We start from the raw sequence: 17205 nt of genomic DNA, 5'->3' as shown, positions 1-17205 counted from the left end.
TTTACGTATTTTTAAGATCTATTTATTTATTTGAAAAGCAGAGTGACAGAGAGAAAGAGAGAGTAACAGACAGACAGACAGACAGACAGAATCTTCCATCTTCTGGTTCACTCCCCAGATGCCTGCAGCAGTCGAAACTGGGCCAGGGCAAAGCCAAGAGCCAGGAACTCTATCTGGATTTCCTACATGTATAACAGGAACCCAAGTATCTGGACCATCATCTACTGCCTGCCAGGGTGTGCATCAGCGGGAAGTTGAATCAGAAGTGGAGGTGGAGGGTCCAGCACTGTGACACAGCAGGTTAAGCTGAAGCTTGCAATGCTTCACCAGCATCACACGTGAGAGTGCCTGTTCAAGTTCTGGCTGCTCTGCTTCTGATCTAGCTCCTTGCTAAAGTGCCTGGAAAAACAGCAGAAGATGGTCTAAGTGCTTGGACCTCTGCTATTTTGTAGGGGACCAGGATAGAGTTCCAGGCTCCTGAACTCTTCAGCCTGGCCCAGCCCCAGCTGTTGAAGCCATTTGGAGAGTAAACCAGCAGATGGAAGACATCAGCTCTGTGTGTTTATGTGAGTGTGTATGTGGGTGTGTGTCCTCTCTCTATAACTCTGCCTTTCAAATAAATAAATAAATCTTAAAAAACAAAAGAGGCAAGATTCAATCCCATTCACTCAAATAGAGGAGGCAGGCACCCCAAGTGGCAGCTTAATCTGCTGCACCACAACATCTACCCCTAAGCATAATATTAAATATTATAAATAAAATTATAGTACTAAATATAACTATATATACAGATTCTTACATTTTCTCCTTGGTAATGTGTGCTATGGCATAATTATGAAATACTCTGCCTGATGAGTTTTCTAACATGGTTGTATCGACTCCCATCCTGGGCCATTTGCTATACCTGGAGAGGCAGGAAACCTGGATTCTAGTCCCAACTCTGGTGCCCACTCTCTCTCCTCAAGAGCACCTCCCTTTCTTTCAGGATGCCCAGACTCAAGCTGTGGACTGCAAAAGCAGAAATATAAATAAAAGAGTGGGCACATGACCCAAGGTAGGACAGCTGTCTCTCCTACGCAGGGTGCTGAGCAATGACTGCATTGCAACCACGGAAGAAAATGGAGGGGACATAGCATGCTGTGGCAGCCCACCCAGGAGGATGCAGTGAAGCGTGAAGTCCCGGGGGAAGTCGTCACCGCCGGCAAGAAATGCATTGCCTAATTTCCTACAACCTTTTCTTTCTTTCTTTCTTTCTCTCTTTCTTTCTTTCTCTCTTTCTTTCTTTCTCTCTTTCTTTTAAATACAAGAAAATACTAGGATAAGAAGTATTCTATTGGGGCCGGTGCCGTGGCACAGTGTGTTAATCTTCCACCTGTGGCACCGGCATCCCATTTGGGCACTGGTTCAAGTCCTGGCTGCTCCACTTCCCATCCAGCTCTCTGCTATGTCCTGGGAAAGCAGTCGAAGATGGTCCAAGTGCTTGGGCCCCTGCACCTGCGTGGGAGACCTGGAAGAAGCTCCTGGCTCTTGGCTTTGGATCAGTGCAGCTCGGACCATTGCGGCCAATGGGGAGTGAACCATTGGATGGAAGACCTCTCTCTCTCTCTCTCTCTCTCTCTCTCTCTCTCTCTGCTTCTCCTTTCTCTGTGTAACTCTGACTTTCAAATAAATAAATAATAATTTTTTTAAAAAAAGAAGTATTCTATTAGTCCTCAAGGAAAAGTGACTCAAACAACAAGGACATACCAGTTCACAACTCCAGGATGGCTGTAAGGAAAGAGACGGGCCATAGCAAGTGTTGGCAGGGCTGTGGAGACCCTGGAGCACTCACATGTTGTTGGCATGAATGTAAAACAGTGTACTCAATCTGGAAAGCAATTGCATCTGCAAAATCTAAGCCCGGGGAGATCTCATGTCCCAGCAGCTCCACTCTTAGAGACCTAGGAGCAGTGAAAACTCCAGCACAAAAACTGAACCCTGAGTGATCATGGCAGCACTATTCACAACAGCCAAACAGTGGAAGAGCCCAGATACCATCGACTGAGGAGCAAATGAAGAAAAAACGTATCAAACAACGGATTACTGCTCAGCAACAGGAAGGAATGAAGCACCAGCACACACAACAGGGACGAGCCTGGAAAGCAACCTGAGGAAACAACATAAACCAAAAGACCACACCTGATAGAGCTCCTTACATGAAATGCCCAGGACGGGACGCTACGGAAACTGAGTGCAGAGTACTGGTTGCCTAGGGTCAGGGGTTTACAGTAGAGAAACAGGAAGTGACTACTGATGGGCATAGGTTTCTTCTTAGGGTGATGAAAATGTTCTAAACTTGATTACGCTGATGGATACACAACCCTGAATGTATTAAAAATCACCAAATTGTACACATTAAGTGAATAAAATGTGTCATTTGTGGATTATATCTAAACAAGATAGATGGGTTTTTTTTTAAATTCATTTTATTTGAAAGGCAGAAATATATATATATATACACATACACATACACACACACACACACATACATAGAGAGAAAGAGATGGAGAGAGACAGAGATATTGTCTATTCTCTGGTCAGTCAGGGCTGAGCCAGGCCAAAGCTAGGGACCCAGACCTAAACCTGCCTCCTCGGGTGCCCATTAGCAGAAATCTGGATCAGAAGTGGAGTAGCTAGGACTCAGATATGGCAATCAGATATGGGATGTGGGCATCCCAAGCAGTATATAACCACTGCACTTAATGGCCTGCCTCAAGATAGACAGACATTATGCTGACAACTAGGAATGGAGGAAAACCTTCCAATTTCATCTCCAAGTATTTGATAAATGATTTTAATTACAAGTTTGACAGTTTCTAAAAAATCAGCAGATTGAACCACTGCTTGAAACAAAAGGCCCACTTGCATAGACAACAACGTATCTTGCATTTGGCAACACAGGAACTCAAGCCAAAGCTAGGAGCATTTAGGAGAATCTGTTTACTTACGCAGATGCTCACAAGGCACACAGGGCCAAGGCAACCAGGCAAAGGACAGATTCTGATCTCTCCTGACCTTCACGCTGACCTGTTCACAGACAAGAGCGACTTCCCTGAGACTCCTGTCCCCAGGTCCTACCCCAACCCTCCTCATGGCCACCCTAAAGGCCATCCTGTCCTAAACCAGAGCAGCCTGTCTGAAATGGGGAAACCAGAGAAGGATCACAAAAGGAAGTGGCCTTGGCAGCGGTTCAGAGGCAAAAGGGACAGGTTCCCGCTTTCATGTGCAGCAAAATCTGTTGAAGAGCCAGGATGTTTTTCATCAAGAATGTCTCCACTCTCCAGTCTTCTACATAGGAGTTTCCTATTCAGTTATACAACTGACCTCCCCTGAGACTTCACGCCTGACCCAACATCTACACAATCAGCCACACAAAAGGCAGTGAAGCCTGTCATATCAAAACTGTTGGTGCTGGAGTTGTGGTGTGGCATGTGGGGCAGCTGCCTGCAGTGCTGGCATCCCATATGACCGCTGGTTTGAGGCCTGGCTGATCTACTTCTGATCCAGCTCCCTGCTAATGCACCTGGGAAAGCAGTGGAAGATGGCTGAAGTGCCTGGGCCCCTACACCTACATGGGAGACCCAGATAGAGTTCCTGGGTCCTGGCTTTGGACCAGCCCAGCTCCAGCTGTTGTGGCCATCTGGGGAGTGAACCAGCAGATGGAAGACCTCTCTCTCTCTCTCTCTGCCTTTCAAAAAAATTAATTAAAAAAACCTTGTCAAATATGAAATAACTTGACTCCCTATATGAAAAGAGTGAGTCATCCTATGTGGGAAAGAATCACTTTGTATCACTTAAAGAACTTCAAAATAAGCTATCTGTAGTGAGCCCCTGCACATAATCAGCTGGCAGAAATAAACTGGAATGACACAATTTCCTGTTGGTCATGCTGCAAGGACACTAGCATGTCGCAGACGCCTTGTGGGGTTATATATTTGCTCAGGGTCTCTGGAAAGTAACAATGTAATACGCATCAAGAATGCTAAAACTAGGCCGGTGCCGTGGCTCAATAGGCTAATCCTCCACCTAGCGGCGCCGGCACACCAGGTTCTAGTCCCAGTCGGGGCGCCGGATTCTTTCCTGGTTGCCCCTCTTCCAGGCCAGCTCTCTGCTGTGGCCAGGGAGTGCAGTGGAGCATGGCCCAAGTCCTTGGGCCCTGCACCCCATGGGAGACCAGGATAAGCACCTGGCTCCTGCCATTGGATCAGCGTGATGCGCCGGCCGCAGCACGCCAAGCCGTGGCGGCCATTGGAGGGTGAACCAACAGCAAAAGGAAGACCTTTCTCTCTGTCTCTCTCTCTCACTATCCACTCTGCCTGTTAAAAAAAAAAAAGAATGATAAAACCTTCCCATATGGAGAGCAGAACCCCCTGGAATTCATACCCATAAAAATATAATTTGAACAGAAAAGAGCATATGAACTCTGTATATAACAGCATGATAGCACATCACTGAAAACAACATAAGCATCCAACACTAGGGAGGACATTGAACAAATAAGGGCATAAAACACACAGGATATCATTTTACCATTTAAAATAACACAATGTTGACCCACAGAAATGTGCATACAAAACAAGCGACAAGTGAAAACAGTATAAGGAACTGAATATGAACACAAAACAATACACAAATGCTCCTCAACTTACAATGGGGCAACATCCTGACAAACCCATTGTGCCCTGGAAATACTGTAAGTCAGAAATGCCTTCGCCCCCTACCCCAACAGCTGGCTTGGCAACACAGTGCACTGCAGGGCACTGAGCATCTCCCTCCTGATGGTGGGACTGTCTGGGCACAGTGCTCAGTGCTGCTACCCTGCACCGCAACTCAAGAGGGCACACCGCCAACCCATGGCCCAGGGAAGGATCCAAATGCAAAATCTGAGATGCGGTTGCTACTGGATGCATTTCATTTTTGCACCATTGCTAAATCCAAAATTCCTACATCAAACCTTTTGTAAGTCATGGACCACATGTATATGGAAACATAGCACAAGGATCATAAATCTTTTCAAGGGAGTTTAATGATCACTTCATTCAACTTCCTTCTGCGAAATCACTTAAGTTTCTAATTTTAATAAATGGATACATATATCATGCAGATAGGATGTGCTACTTAGAATTTCTTAAAAGTTATGTAAACATCAGCTAATAAATCTACTTATATTTGGGGCCGGCATTGTGACATAGCAGATAAGGTTGTCACCCTCAACACCAGCATTCCATATGGGCTCCACTTTGAGTCCTGGCTGTTCCACTTCTGATACAGTTCCTTGCTAATGGCCTAGGCAAAGCAGCAGATGATGGCCCAAGTACTTGAGCCCCTGCCAGCCATATGGGAGACCCAGAAGAAGCTCCTGGTTCCTGGTTTCCACTTCGCCCAGTGCTAGCCAATGTGGCCATCTGGGGAGTAAACCAGAGGATGGAAGATTTCTCTTTCTCTTTCTCTTTCTCTTTCTCTTTCTCTTTCTCTTTCTCTTTCTCTTTCTCTTTCTCTTTCTCTTTCTCTTTCTCTTTCTCTTTCTCTCTCTCTCTCTATCTCTCCCTCTCTCTTTCAAATAAGTAAATATTATTTAAAAATCTAAAAATCTGGAACTTCAGTCCCAAAAGAACATTTCACACTCAGTGCTCAAATCAACCCTCTTCTCTCCCCTGGTCCTCAGGAAAGAGACATCTGCCTACACAGCGCCAGGATGAGAGCTCACACAGGCTCCTCCAGGTGGCCACATAGGAACTCCATGTGGGCTTTGTTCCCCTCTGTGTTTGATTCTCAGAGTGAATTTGATGAGCCCCAGAGGCTCAATTTACACTGTGATGATATTCCCTGAATGAGCTGAGATACCCTCTTCTAAAGAACTCCAGATGTTTTATAACGATTATCTTCTTCATTTCACAAGTCTTCCAGGAAGGCAGCCTTAGAGCTTATGAAAAAGGCCAGTGCCCATATTGGGGAGTCAGAATGGTGAGGAAGCATTGTTGGTAGGGGCGGACAGAGCCGCTCTATGTTTTTAGTGAGATCAAGAGATAACTGTGATACCCAGCTGGACCAAGAATCAGTGGAACTAATAGTAACACAGAACTAGCCAAGTGTGATCTCAGCCACTTAACAAAAATGCAGATTCTAACACCCTACCCTAGGCCTGAATTACCACCTTTTGTGAGGTGGCCTGGAAAACTACATCTGAGGCCAGTAACTCCAGGTGATTTTCATGTGCAATAAAACACAACATTTACTGAAACTGCCAGACTGTGCGAGAGTGGTTGGTTTATTATTCATTCATCAAATGCTGATGGCACAAAAAACACCAGGCTCTCCCCATTTCACTAGGGATGGAGGCAGAAGATGCTGTTGCTGCTCCCGAGAAGTTTGGCACAGCGGATGAGTGGCAGGAGTGGATAATAATTAGAAGTACAGCATGCTAAACATCAGAATACAGGAATGGGCACAGTTCCTTATGCACAAAGAGGAGTCACTAATTCAGCCTGGTAATAGTTAGGAAGGTTCTGGAATGATAAAACTTTTGAAGCCGGTGCCGCGGCTCACTAGGCTAATCCTCCGCCTTGCGGCGCCGGCACACCGGGTTCTAGTCCCAGTTGGGGCGCCGGATCCTGTCCCAGTTGCCCCTCTTCCAGGCCAGCTCTCTGCTGTGGCCAGGGAGTGCAGTGGAGGATGGCCCAAGTGCTTGGGCCCTGCACCCCATGGGAGACCAGGAGAAGTACCTGGCTCCTGCTATCGGATCAGCACGGTGCGCCGGCCATGGTGGCCATTGGAGGGTGAACCAACGGCAAAAGGAAGACCTTTTTCTCTGTCTCTCTCACTGTCCACTCTGCCTGTCCCAAAAAAAAAAAAAAACAAAAACAAAAAAAAAAAAACAAAAACAAAAACAAACCACCTCACAAACACCTTTTGACTCATATTTTGGGGAAAAAAACAGTAGGAGAAGAAAGCCTGATGGAAAATAAGACAATGTATTAATTAATTTTTTTACTATCTCATGACAGATTTCTTCATTCCTACCTCAACCATTTTATTATTTTTTAATTAATTAATTTATTTGAAAGGCAGTTATGCAGAGGCAGAGAGAGAGAGAGAGCGAGTCTTCCATCTGCTGGTTCACTCCTCAGATGCCCACAATGGCCAGAGGATCTGAAGCCAGGAGCCAGGAGCCTCCTCCCAGTCTCCCACACAGGTGCAGGGGCTCAAGGACTTGGGCCATCTTCTGCTGCTTTCCCAGGCTACAGCAGAGAGCTGGATCAGAAGTAGAGCAGCTGAGGCTTGAACCAGAGCCCATATGGGATGCTGGCACTGCAGATGGCAGTTTTACCCTCTATGCCACAGCACTGTCCCCTACCTCAACCATTTTAACCACCATTCTGCCCTATTTGTTTACTGTGGACGTGAAATTAGAAGGGCTAAGAGTGAAAATTCAAGGGCTGGTGTTGGAGCACAGCAAGTTAAGCTGCAATCTGTGACGTCAGCATTCCATGTGAGTGATGGTTCGAGTCCTGGCTGCTCCATTTAGGATCCAGTTCCTGCTAATGCACCTCAGAAGGTAGCAGAAGATGGTCCAAGTACTTAGGCCCTTGCCACCCACATGGGAGACCTGGTGGAGTTACAGGCTCCTGGCTTCAGCTTGACCCAGACCTGGCCATTGAGGTCATTTGTGGAGTAAATCAATGGATAAAGGATCTTCTCCTCTCTGTGTAACTCTGCCTTTCGAATAAATAAACAAATCATTAAAAAAAAAAAGTGAAAACTCAGCAACACAGACTGCAGTTTTGCCACTTGCCAGGTGTCTGAGTTAAACATTAGTTTACAGGCTGGGTGTTTCATTGCTTATAAACAGAAGGGGCTGGGTGCTCTGATCTCCTGGCACCTCTCTAGCTCCAGCTGGCAAAGATGCCAAAGAACCTCCCAGCAGAACAATCAGCACCATGATCCACACCAGCAGCTGTGCTAGGAAACCTGACTGACCCAGGAGGTCTTCTCTCTGACTTTCAGGCTTCACCACACGCTGGTACATAGTGAAATGAAAATGAACCTCTTGCATGGAAAAACCTTGTGCATGAGGATTTCAACATGTTGGGGAATCCTTGAGGTTTTTCCTGAATCTGGCATGCATGAAACAATAGTAATGGGCTCGTGTTATGGCATAACAGGTAAAGTCTCCACCTGCAATGCCAGCATCCCATATGGATACTGATTTGTGTCCTGACTACACTTCCTATCCAGCCCGCTGCTAGTGGCCTGGGGAAAGCAGAAGACAACCCAAGTGTTTGGGACCCTGCCACTCATAAGGGAGACACAGATGTAGCTCTTGACTTTGGCCTGGCCCAGCGCTGGCTGTTGCAGCCACTGATCCAGCAGATGAAATATGTTTCTGTCTCTCCCTCTCTCTCTATAAAACACTCAAAACAGTAAAAAAAAAAAAAAAAAAAAAAAAAAGGCAAAGGGTTAGGTACAGAGCAAATAATTAATAATTATAACACTTGTGGGTGGCACGTATGTGGATGCACCCCTAAGCATATGGTATAATTAAACCTCGCAAAATAGCTCTCGTTTTAAGACAAGAAACGATTTGTACAATAAATAGTGAAAGAATGTTACCCCCCAAACCTCCTGAATTTCCAAGTTAGAGAAATGCACTTCTTAAAATAGCAAGTTTTTGAAATGTATCGTACATAGAAAATCTGAAGTGCATGGCCTGGATAAAGTCTGCAAACAAAGACTGAGTTGCTCCTTGAGTTAACCATTCAACAGTGAGTTAACGCTTTCTCTCAGAAGCATTCTTAGATAACTTCAGTAAAGTACACTTTTAAATTTAAAGGGCCACAAAATGAGTTCTGTAGCAAACTATATATATAATATTATTTATGATTTTTTCATTTAATTTGAAAGGGAGAGAGAGAGAGAGAGGAAACTGGAGGGAAGAGATCTTCCATTGCTAGTTCACTCCCCAAATGCCCACAACATCCAGGCTGGACCGAGCGGAAGCCAGGAGGCCTGAACTCAATCTGGGTCTCCCACATGGGTGGTAGGGGCAGTCACTTGCCACCTCTGAGGGTGCACAAAAGCGGGAAATTGGATTGGAAGCAGAGGGGCAGTAATTAAAACCAGGGGCTTCACACCCCAAACATCTGCCCATGTATACATTTATTCATACACACACACACATATCTGTGTGTGTGCACCCAAACCTACATCCACACACATGCACGTATGTTCTGAGCAATAAAGGCTGTAATGAACTCCTAAAAGGTCTTCACCCTGAGACCTCATAATAGATGATTTTGGGTTTTCCTCATATTTTCCATGCCTTCCCATAAACGGATACACCATAAATGTAAACTTCTGATTCAGCAGGTGGAAACACAACTCGAGAGAGGAGTTTCCTCCTATTAAGAAGTCGTGGAGCTTAAGTTTCTTCCTCACTGGGGAGTCCTGAATCCCCTTCACTGGGAAAATTCCTGTGACAACAGACAGATATTTTCAGATGGCCTAAGTGTTCGAAGGTTCCAGCAGGAAGCCTAGAGCAGACGCATTACTCAGTGTGTTCCTTGTCTGTTTAAAACAGCTTCCCTGTGCAGCACTCAGAGTCCCTCCTGGCAGAATCACCACCTACCGACAAGGCAGCAGAATCATTTAACACAACGCCTCTGAGTCCTGAGTGCACTCTGTTCAAAACTGTTTGAATAATAATCATAACAATAAATTTCTCCCGAAAATGTGTGGCAAGAAAAACAGATCTAACCCATGTAAAGGGAAGTCCCTGAACAGAAGCAGAGAGACAAGGCAAGAGCAGAAGTGACATTTAAAGAACCACTGCTGGCAAAAATTACCAACGATATGGACTCATAAATTCTGCAAACACCCATCAGAATCAAGCCAGAAGTCAAACCTGGACACAGTATAAGAAACATGCTGGAGTCCGGCGCTGCAGCTCACTAGGCTAATCCTCTGCCTTGCGGCGCCGGCACACCGGGTTCTAGTCCCGGTCGGGGCGCCAGATTCTGTCCCAGTTGCCCCTCTTCCAGGCCAGCTCTCTGCTGTGGCCAGGGAGTGCAGTGGAGGATAGCCCAAGTGCTTGGGCCCTGCACCCCATGGGAGACCAGGAGAAGCACCTGGCTCCTGCCTTCAGACCAGTGCAGCACGCCAGCCGCGGCGGCCATTGGAGGGTGAAAAAATGGAAAAAGGAAGACCTTTCTCTCTGTCTCTCTCTCTCACTGTCCACTCTGCCTGTCCAAAAAAAAAAAAAAAGAAACATGCTGGAAATAAAGGGGAAAACCTTCAACTTTAATGTTTTAGTTTCTAAGAGTGTCAGAGGGAGAGAGACAGAGAGACAGAGAGTGAGAGAGTGCAAGTGCTCTCACCTGCTAGTTCACTCCCCAAATGCCAGGTCCAAAGTCAGGAGCTGGGAACAGAATCCAAGACTCCCACACGGATAGCAGGAACCCAGTCATTTAATCAACAACCGCTGCCTCCTGGTGTCTGCATTAGCAGGAAGGTGGAGTCAGGAAAAGGGTCAAGTTAAACCCAGCCACTCTGACCTGGGAGGCAGGCGTCTTCACTGGCATCTTAGGCACTAGGCTAAATGTCTGTCCTAAGAAAAATCTTCAAAACCCCCAAGGGAAGGACACATCAACTCTAAGGTTAACAGTAGACTGATCACTGACTTTTCAATCCATAAAACGAAGGCCAAACACGAATACAATGATGTCTTAAAGAAGACGTGCCAAAAGAAGACAACTACCAACTCAGAATTTTCTGCGAGTGAAATACCCTTCATACATAAAGGAGAAGTAAAGACTATCCGGCAATGAAAAACACCCTGAATTTATTATCAGCAGAAGCATACTAAAACAGTGAAGAAGTTCCTTAGGCAGAAGGAAAGCATTCCCAACAGAAGCACAGAAATGCTGAAGTCAATGAAGTATACTAACAAACAGGAGGGTAAATCTACATCAAAGTGACTATACAGTATTAATATAATAGACAGTATACTCCTTACCCAAAGTGCTTGGAACCAGAAGTATTCAAGATTTCAGAACATTTGTATAAACAGAATGAGATAACTCGGAATAAAAGTACAAAGATAAAATTCATTTATGTTTAATATACACCTTATTCATATAGCCCAAAGGTAACATTATACAATATTTTAGTACACCTGCACTTCGTAATCCATCACAAAAGTTCAGGTGTGGAATTTTCCACGTGTGGCATCATGTCACTGATCAAAAAACTTCATATTTTAGAGCACTATTTGGATTTTGTATTTTAAGACTATGAAGGCTCAAAATGTAATGATAATTATGTGGAATTCAAAATATACATGAACTAAAATACATGTCAACAATAACACAAAAGGCAAGAGGGGTAAATAGAGATCATGTTTGAAAGTACTTGTGGGGCCGGCGCTGTGGCATAGCGGGTAAAGCTGTTGCCTGCAGTGCCAGCATCCTGTATGGATGCCAGTTCAAATCCTGGCTGTTCCACTTCCGATCCAGCTCTCTGCTATGGCCTGGGAAAAAAAGCAGTAGAAGATGGCCCAAGTCCTTAGGCCCTGCATCTGCATGGGAGACCTGGAAGAAGCTCCTGACTCCTGGCTTCAGACCAGCCCAGCTCCAGCCACTGCGGCCAACTGGGGAGTGAACCAGCAGATGGAAGACCTCTCTCTCTCTCTCTCTCTCTCTCTCTTTCTGCCTCTCCCTATCTCTCTGTGTAACACTTTCAAATAAGTAAATAAATCTTTAAAAAAAAAAAAGAGAAAGTCCTTGTGTTATCTGAGATAAGGTAACAGTACTAATCTATAGTAGAATTCTGATAAGTCAAGCATGTATTATTGTAATGACTATGGGAATAAAAGACAGGTAGGAAAAAACCCACAGTTGGATTGTATATTTCAATGTAAATAGATCAGTGACTACCTTAAATGTAAGTAGATTAAATTCTCCAAAGAAAAGGCAAATATCATCAGATTATACTTTAAAAACTATATAGGGGCTGGGGCTGTGGCGCAGCAGGTAAAGCCACTGCCTGCAATGCCAGTTCAAGGCCCAGCTGCTCCACTTCTGATCCAGCTCACTGTTACGGCCTAGGAAAGCAATGGAGGATGGCCCAAGTCCTTGGGCCCCTGCACCTGCGTGGGAGATCAGGAAGAAGCACATGGATCCTGGCTTCAGACCAGCCCAGCTCCAGCCATTGGGGCCAACTGGGGAATGAACAGCAGATGGAAGACCTCTCTCTCTCTCTCTCTCTCTACCTCTACCTCTACCTCTCTGTAACTCTGCCTTTCAAGTAACAATAAAAATAAATCTTAAAAAAAATAATATACTGCTTACAGAAGACATTTCTAAAAATTATTTATTTGAAAGACAAAGAGACAGAGATCTCCCATCATTTGGCTTTCTGCCCAAGTGCCTCCAACAGTTGGGTCAGATCGGGCCCAAGCGAGGAGATGGGAACTCAATCCAGGTCTCCACAAGGGTGAGAGGGACGGAACGATTTATCCTATCGCTGCTCCCAGGGGTGTACTAGCAGGAAGCAGGGGGACTCTGAAGATGTTCTTGTGCAGCTTGCATGTGTCTGTCAGGGATGGACCAGAGAGTCTCACACTTGAGGGCCCGCCAGGATCATCTGGAGGCCTGTTAAAACAAGATGCCCGGGCCCAACCTCCAAAACTGAGGATTCACCAGGTGTGGGTGGAGGTGTGATAATGTACATTCCCAACCAGCCCAAGGGATGCTGATGTCACTGTCTGTGGACTAGATTTTGAGAACCACTGATGGAAACTGTGTGCACATGTGCAAGTGCTCACACATGCACACACACACACGCACACACTTTTACCCTATCACAAGAGCATCTTAAGAGTCTCCTGAGGGCTTCTTTCATCATTACGATTTTGTTTCTAACTCTCCTGGAGGTGCTCAAGAAAACTGTTCTCGGAACATTCTCAGCCTTTCACCCACTTCCTGATGCACTTGGGTTCAATTAAATTCAGCACCCATTGTTAGATGACATTCATTAAAAACACCTTCTTTCCAGGGCTGCTGTTGTAGCACAGCAGGTAAAGCTGCTTCCTGCGACATCAGCTTCCCATATGGGGGCTGGTTCAAGTCCTGGATGTTCTACTTCTGATGCACATCCGTGCTAATGGCCTGGGGAAAAGCAGCAGAAGATGGCAGATGGCACGAGTATCTGAGGCCTTGCCACCCCCGTGGGAGACCTGGAAGTAGCTCTTGGCCATCTGGGGAGTGAACCATCAGATGGAAGATATCTCCCTCTGTCTCTCCCTCTCTAACTCTTCCAAATAAACAAATAAATCTTTTTAAAAGACCATCTTGGGGCCAGTGCTGTGGCGCAGCAAGTTAAAGCCCTGGCCTGAGCACTGGCATCCCATATGGGCGCCAGTTCTAGTCCAAGTTGCTCCTCTTCCAATCCAGCTCTCTGCTGTGGCCTGGGATAGCAGTAGAAGATGGCCCAAGTCCTTGGGGCCCTGCACCCACTTGGGAGACCTGGAAGAAGCTCCTGGCTTCAGATCAGCTCAGCTCCGGCCGCTGCGGCCATCTGGGGAGTGAACCAGTGGATGGAAGACCTGTCTCTACCTCTCTCTGTAACTCTTTCAAATAAATAAAATCAATCTTTTTTAAAAAAAGACCATCTTATTTCTCCACGCTGACTGGTGATTCATCTAAGTTGTTTGTCCCAGCGTGGCCAGATCTGTGGCCACTCAGAGGCCACATGCCACACATCCATGAAGGGCCACCACAATGAGGCTGTCTGATTCTGGTGGCACTGGCCGAGGCAGGCAGGGAGCAGCACGCGAGGGACTTGCCCAGGTGCTTTCAGCAGGACCTGCACAGCCCTCTGCCCTCATTGCAGTGGAGCAATACAAATGCTTCTCCCTGAAAGGGGAGTGGAGTGGTTTTCACCTGCTCCTTTCTTGTGTCTGCTTTGTTAAATTGTACGACTTACTGAGATCGCTGAGAGACAACTTTTGTTTGCCCTGGGTCTGTGAGTGACGGGAGGACTAAGCTGAGGACCAGCAGAAAGGTCCATACACCTGAACTGTGATGATTCACAAAAGGTGACCCAGGGCCAGTCTCATCAACACCCCCTCCATGAGTGAGAAACAAAAATTATCGGGGCTCCTTCAGTCCTGTGGAATCCTAAACGCCAATGGGAGCTTGGCAATCTGTGTCTTAAAAGGCCCCCAGATCATTCTGATGTGCGCTCGAGTTAGAGAGCCACTGGTCTATCGTTGGCAGATAAAAGCCAGCGCCACCTGCCAGTCCTCCCTGGACCACTGCCCATCCCCCTCAGGGACTTAGGACTCAGCTGTGTAATCACCCTCCTCAACCTAACTAACCCTGCCTGGTATTTAAGTTGAAGATCAAGATCGTAACAGATTTAATGATGCCTGTATTTTCTACTTAGCTAGGTTTTAATTAAGATATCCCACTTTCACACAAATAGTTAATGTAACCCAAAACAATCACTTGCCTCTTTTCTCAAAATTTATTCTACTTTTGGAGGATGAAAACAATGCTTCATCTTTCTTTTCTTTTTTTTAATTTATTTTATTCATTTGAAAAGCAGAGTGACAGAGAGGGATAGAGAGCGAGTGAGTGCTCAATCTTCCATCCACTGGTTCATCCCCCAAATGGCTGCAATGGCCAAGCTAGATTAGGCTGAAGCCAGGAGCCTAGAACACCACGGGTGTCACATGTGGGCAGCAGTGGCCCAGGCACTCAGAACATCCCCTGCTGCTTCCCGAGGTGCATAAGCAGGGAGAGGGATCAAAAGTGGAGGAGCAGGGACACGAGTGGTGGCCCCCAACAATGCTTCTTAAACCAAGAAAATCACACTGCTTCTATTTTTGGTTAACATAGTTCAGGGAAAAACTCTAACATGGGGTGAATCAAAGCCTACAAGGGTGACTGTTTTGGAGACAAAAGGCTAGGAAAGTCATATAGAGAACCTCCTAGTTGAGAAGCATAGAAAGGAAAGAATGAAGCCCAGATGTCAGACACTGAATGGAGATTTATGAGCCTGGAATGTTCTGGGTATCCTGCAGTGGGGAAGACAGACACACCCTTGCCTCCAGGAAGCTTATCCTCATATCCCCAGGTGCACTGAGGCCCAAGCTGCCTCTGTGTTGGTGTGTGAAGCAACGCCCCGTCTAGCCAGCTTTCAGTTCATGCCATTTCATGACAGCAGGTTGCTGAGGCAAGAGAAGCCATGGGCTCCCTCATAGCAGGGGAAGACACCACTGACATGAGGGAAAACTGTTCAAAAACTTTGCATATCCATGTGCCACCCCAGTCCAGCATTGTCTTCAATTGCAAAGGAAATTTCCCTAGGGATTCCAAATTTTTGACCTTGATGTGTCCCAGGAATTATGCGTAGTGCATAGGCCAAACCCAAGCACACAAGAGCTCTCCCCTGGGATACACAGTATCTCCTTCTCACAGAAAGGACAGAGGTGCAGAAACATGGTTCTGCAGCAGAGCCTGTTTGACCTAATGGCTTCCTCTCCCACACCGTTTTTGCCCAGATAGGCACATTTATGTTCACTGAACTGGAGTACTTACCCTTTTCTGGAAGTGAGACCCTATTCTCTGCCAATATTTTCCAGGAAGCCACCACATCCTTTATCATTTCTGCAAATGTCCTTTCCTGCTGGGCTCAGAAGGAGCCGCATTCTTGTGTTCTATCCACTTCTTGCCATATAAAACCTGATGCAGGGAATGTATGTGGCTCAGTGATCAAAACATTGGTTGAGATTCCTACAGCACATATGGGACAGCCTAGGTTCAAGTCTTGGCTCTGCTCCCAATTTCAGCTTCTTTATAATGCAGATCCTGGGAAGCAACAGAGATGGCTCAAGTAGCCGGGTCCCTGCTGCCCATGTGCAAAACCGATATTAAGTTCCCAGCTCCTGGCTGTGGCCTGACTCAGTCTTGGCTGTTGTGGCCTCCTGGGAAGTGAACCAGTGCTCGGGAGATCTCTTGCTCTCTGTCTCTGTGTCACTCTCCCTGTCTCTGCTTTTAAAATAAATAAAATATATGTTTCTTTTTTTAAAAAAATCAAAAGCAGGCATTGTGACATAGCAGGTTAAGCCACTGCCTACAACGCCAGCATCCCACATCAGCACTGGTTCGAGTCCCAGCTGTTCCACTTCTGATCCAGCTTCCTGCTAATGTCCCTGGGAAAGCAGTGGAGGATGACTAAAGTGCTTGGGCTCCTGCACCCACATGGGAGATCTGGAAGAAGCTCCTGGCTCCTGGCTTCAGTCTGGCCCAGTCCTGGCCATTGTGGTCATTTGGGAAGTAAACCAGCAGATGGAAGTCGTCTCTCTCCCTCTCCACCTCTCCTTTTTTCTCTGTAACTCTACCTTTCAAACAAATGAGTATTTTTTTAAAATAAAAAAATTTTAAAAATTGAACACATCCTTTTTAAAATTTCTATTTAGGTGCAGCCATTGTGGAAGACAGTATGGAGATACCTCAGAAATCTGAATATAGACATACAATATGATCCAGCCATCCCACTTCTGAGAATTTACCCAAACCAAAAGAAATCAGTGTATGAAAGAGTAACCTTGGGGCCAGCGCTGTGGCATAGAGGCTTTCTTCCAGTCCCTGCTGCTCCACTTCCAATCCAGCTCTATGCTATGGCCTGGGAAAGCAGTAGAAGATGGCCCAAGTGCTTGGGCCCCTGCACCTGCATGGGAGACCTGGAAGAAGCTCCTGGTTCCTGGCTTCAGTTTGGCGCAGCTCCTGCCATTGTGGCTATCTGGGGAGTGAACCAGTTGATGGAAGACCTCTCTCCCTTTCTCTCTCTTTCTCTGCCCTTCTGTAACTCTGCCTTTCAAATAAATAAAATTAAATCTTAAAAAAAAAAAGAATCTGCACCCCCATGTTCACTGCAGATCAATTCACAATGGCTAAGATACAGAATCAACCCAGATGTCCATCAACTGATAACTGGATAAAAAAATTGTGTTATATATACACTATAGAATATAACTCAGCAGCAAAAATAAAAAAGAAATTCTATTGCAACAAAATGGGCACAACTGGAAACCATTATACTTAGTGAAACAGCCAGTCCCCAAAAGACAGACACCATATGTTTTCCCTGATCCAGGGTAACTAA

At 45.9% G+C, this 17205-nt stretch overlaps 1 protein-coding gene across 3 annotated transcripts in view; it reads right to left on the bottom strand.

Moving 5' to 3' along the window:
• The window catches only part of DOCK8 (dedicator of cytokinesis 8), a 253132-nt gene that overhangs the window by 197985 nt on the left and 37942 nt on the right, over positions 1–17205 (bottom strand). The window lies entirely within an intron of this gene.

This window comes from Oryctolagus cuniculus, chromosome 1 (assembly GCF_051225735.1).
Source record: "Oryctolagus cuniculus isolate XC-2025 breed Fujian yellow rabbit chromosome 1, ASM5122573v1, whole genome shotgun sequence".
Taxonomy (NCBI): Eukaryota; Metazoa; Chordata; class Mammalia; order Lagomorpha; family Leporidae; genus Oryctolagus; species Oryctolagus cuniculus.
The sequence above is the reverse complement of the archived record's forward strand: the minus strand, read 5'-3'. Positions and strand labels throughout refer to the sequence as shown.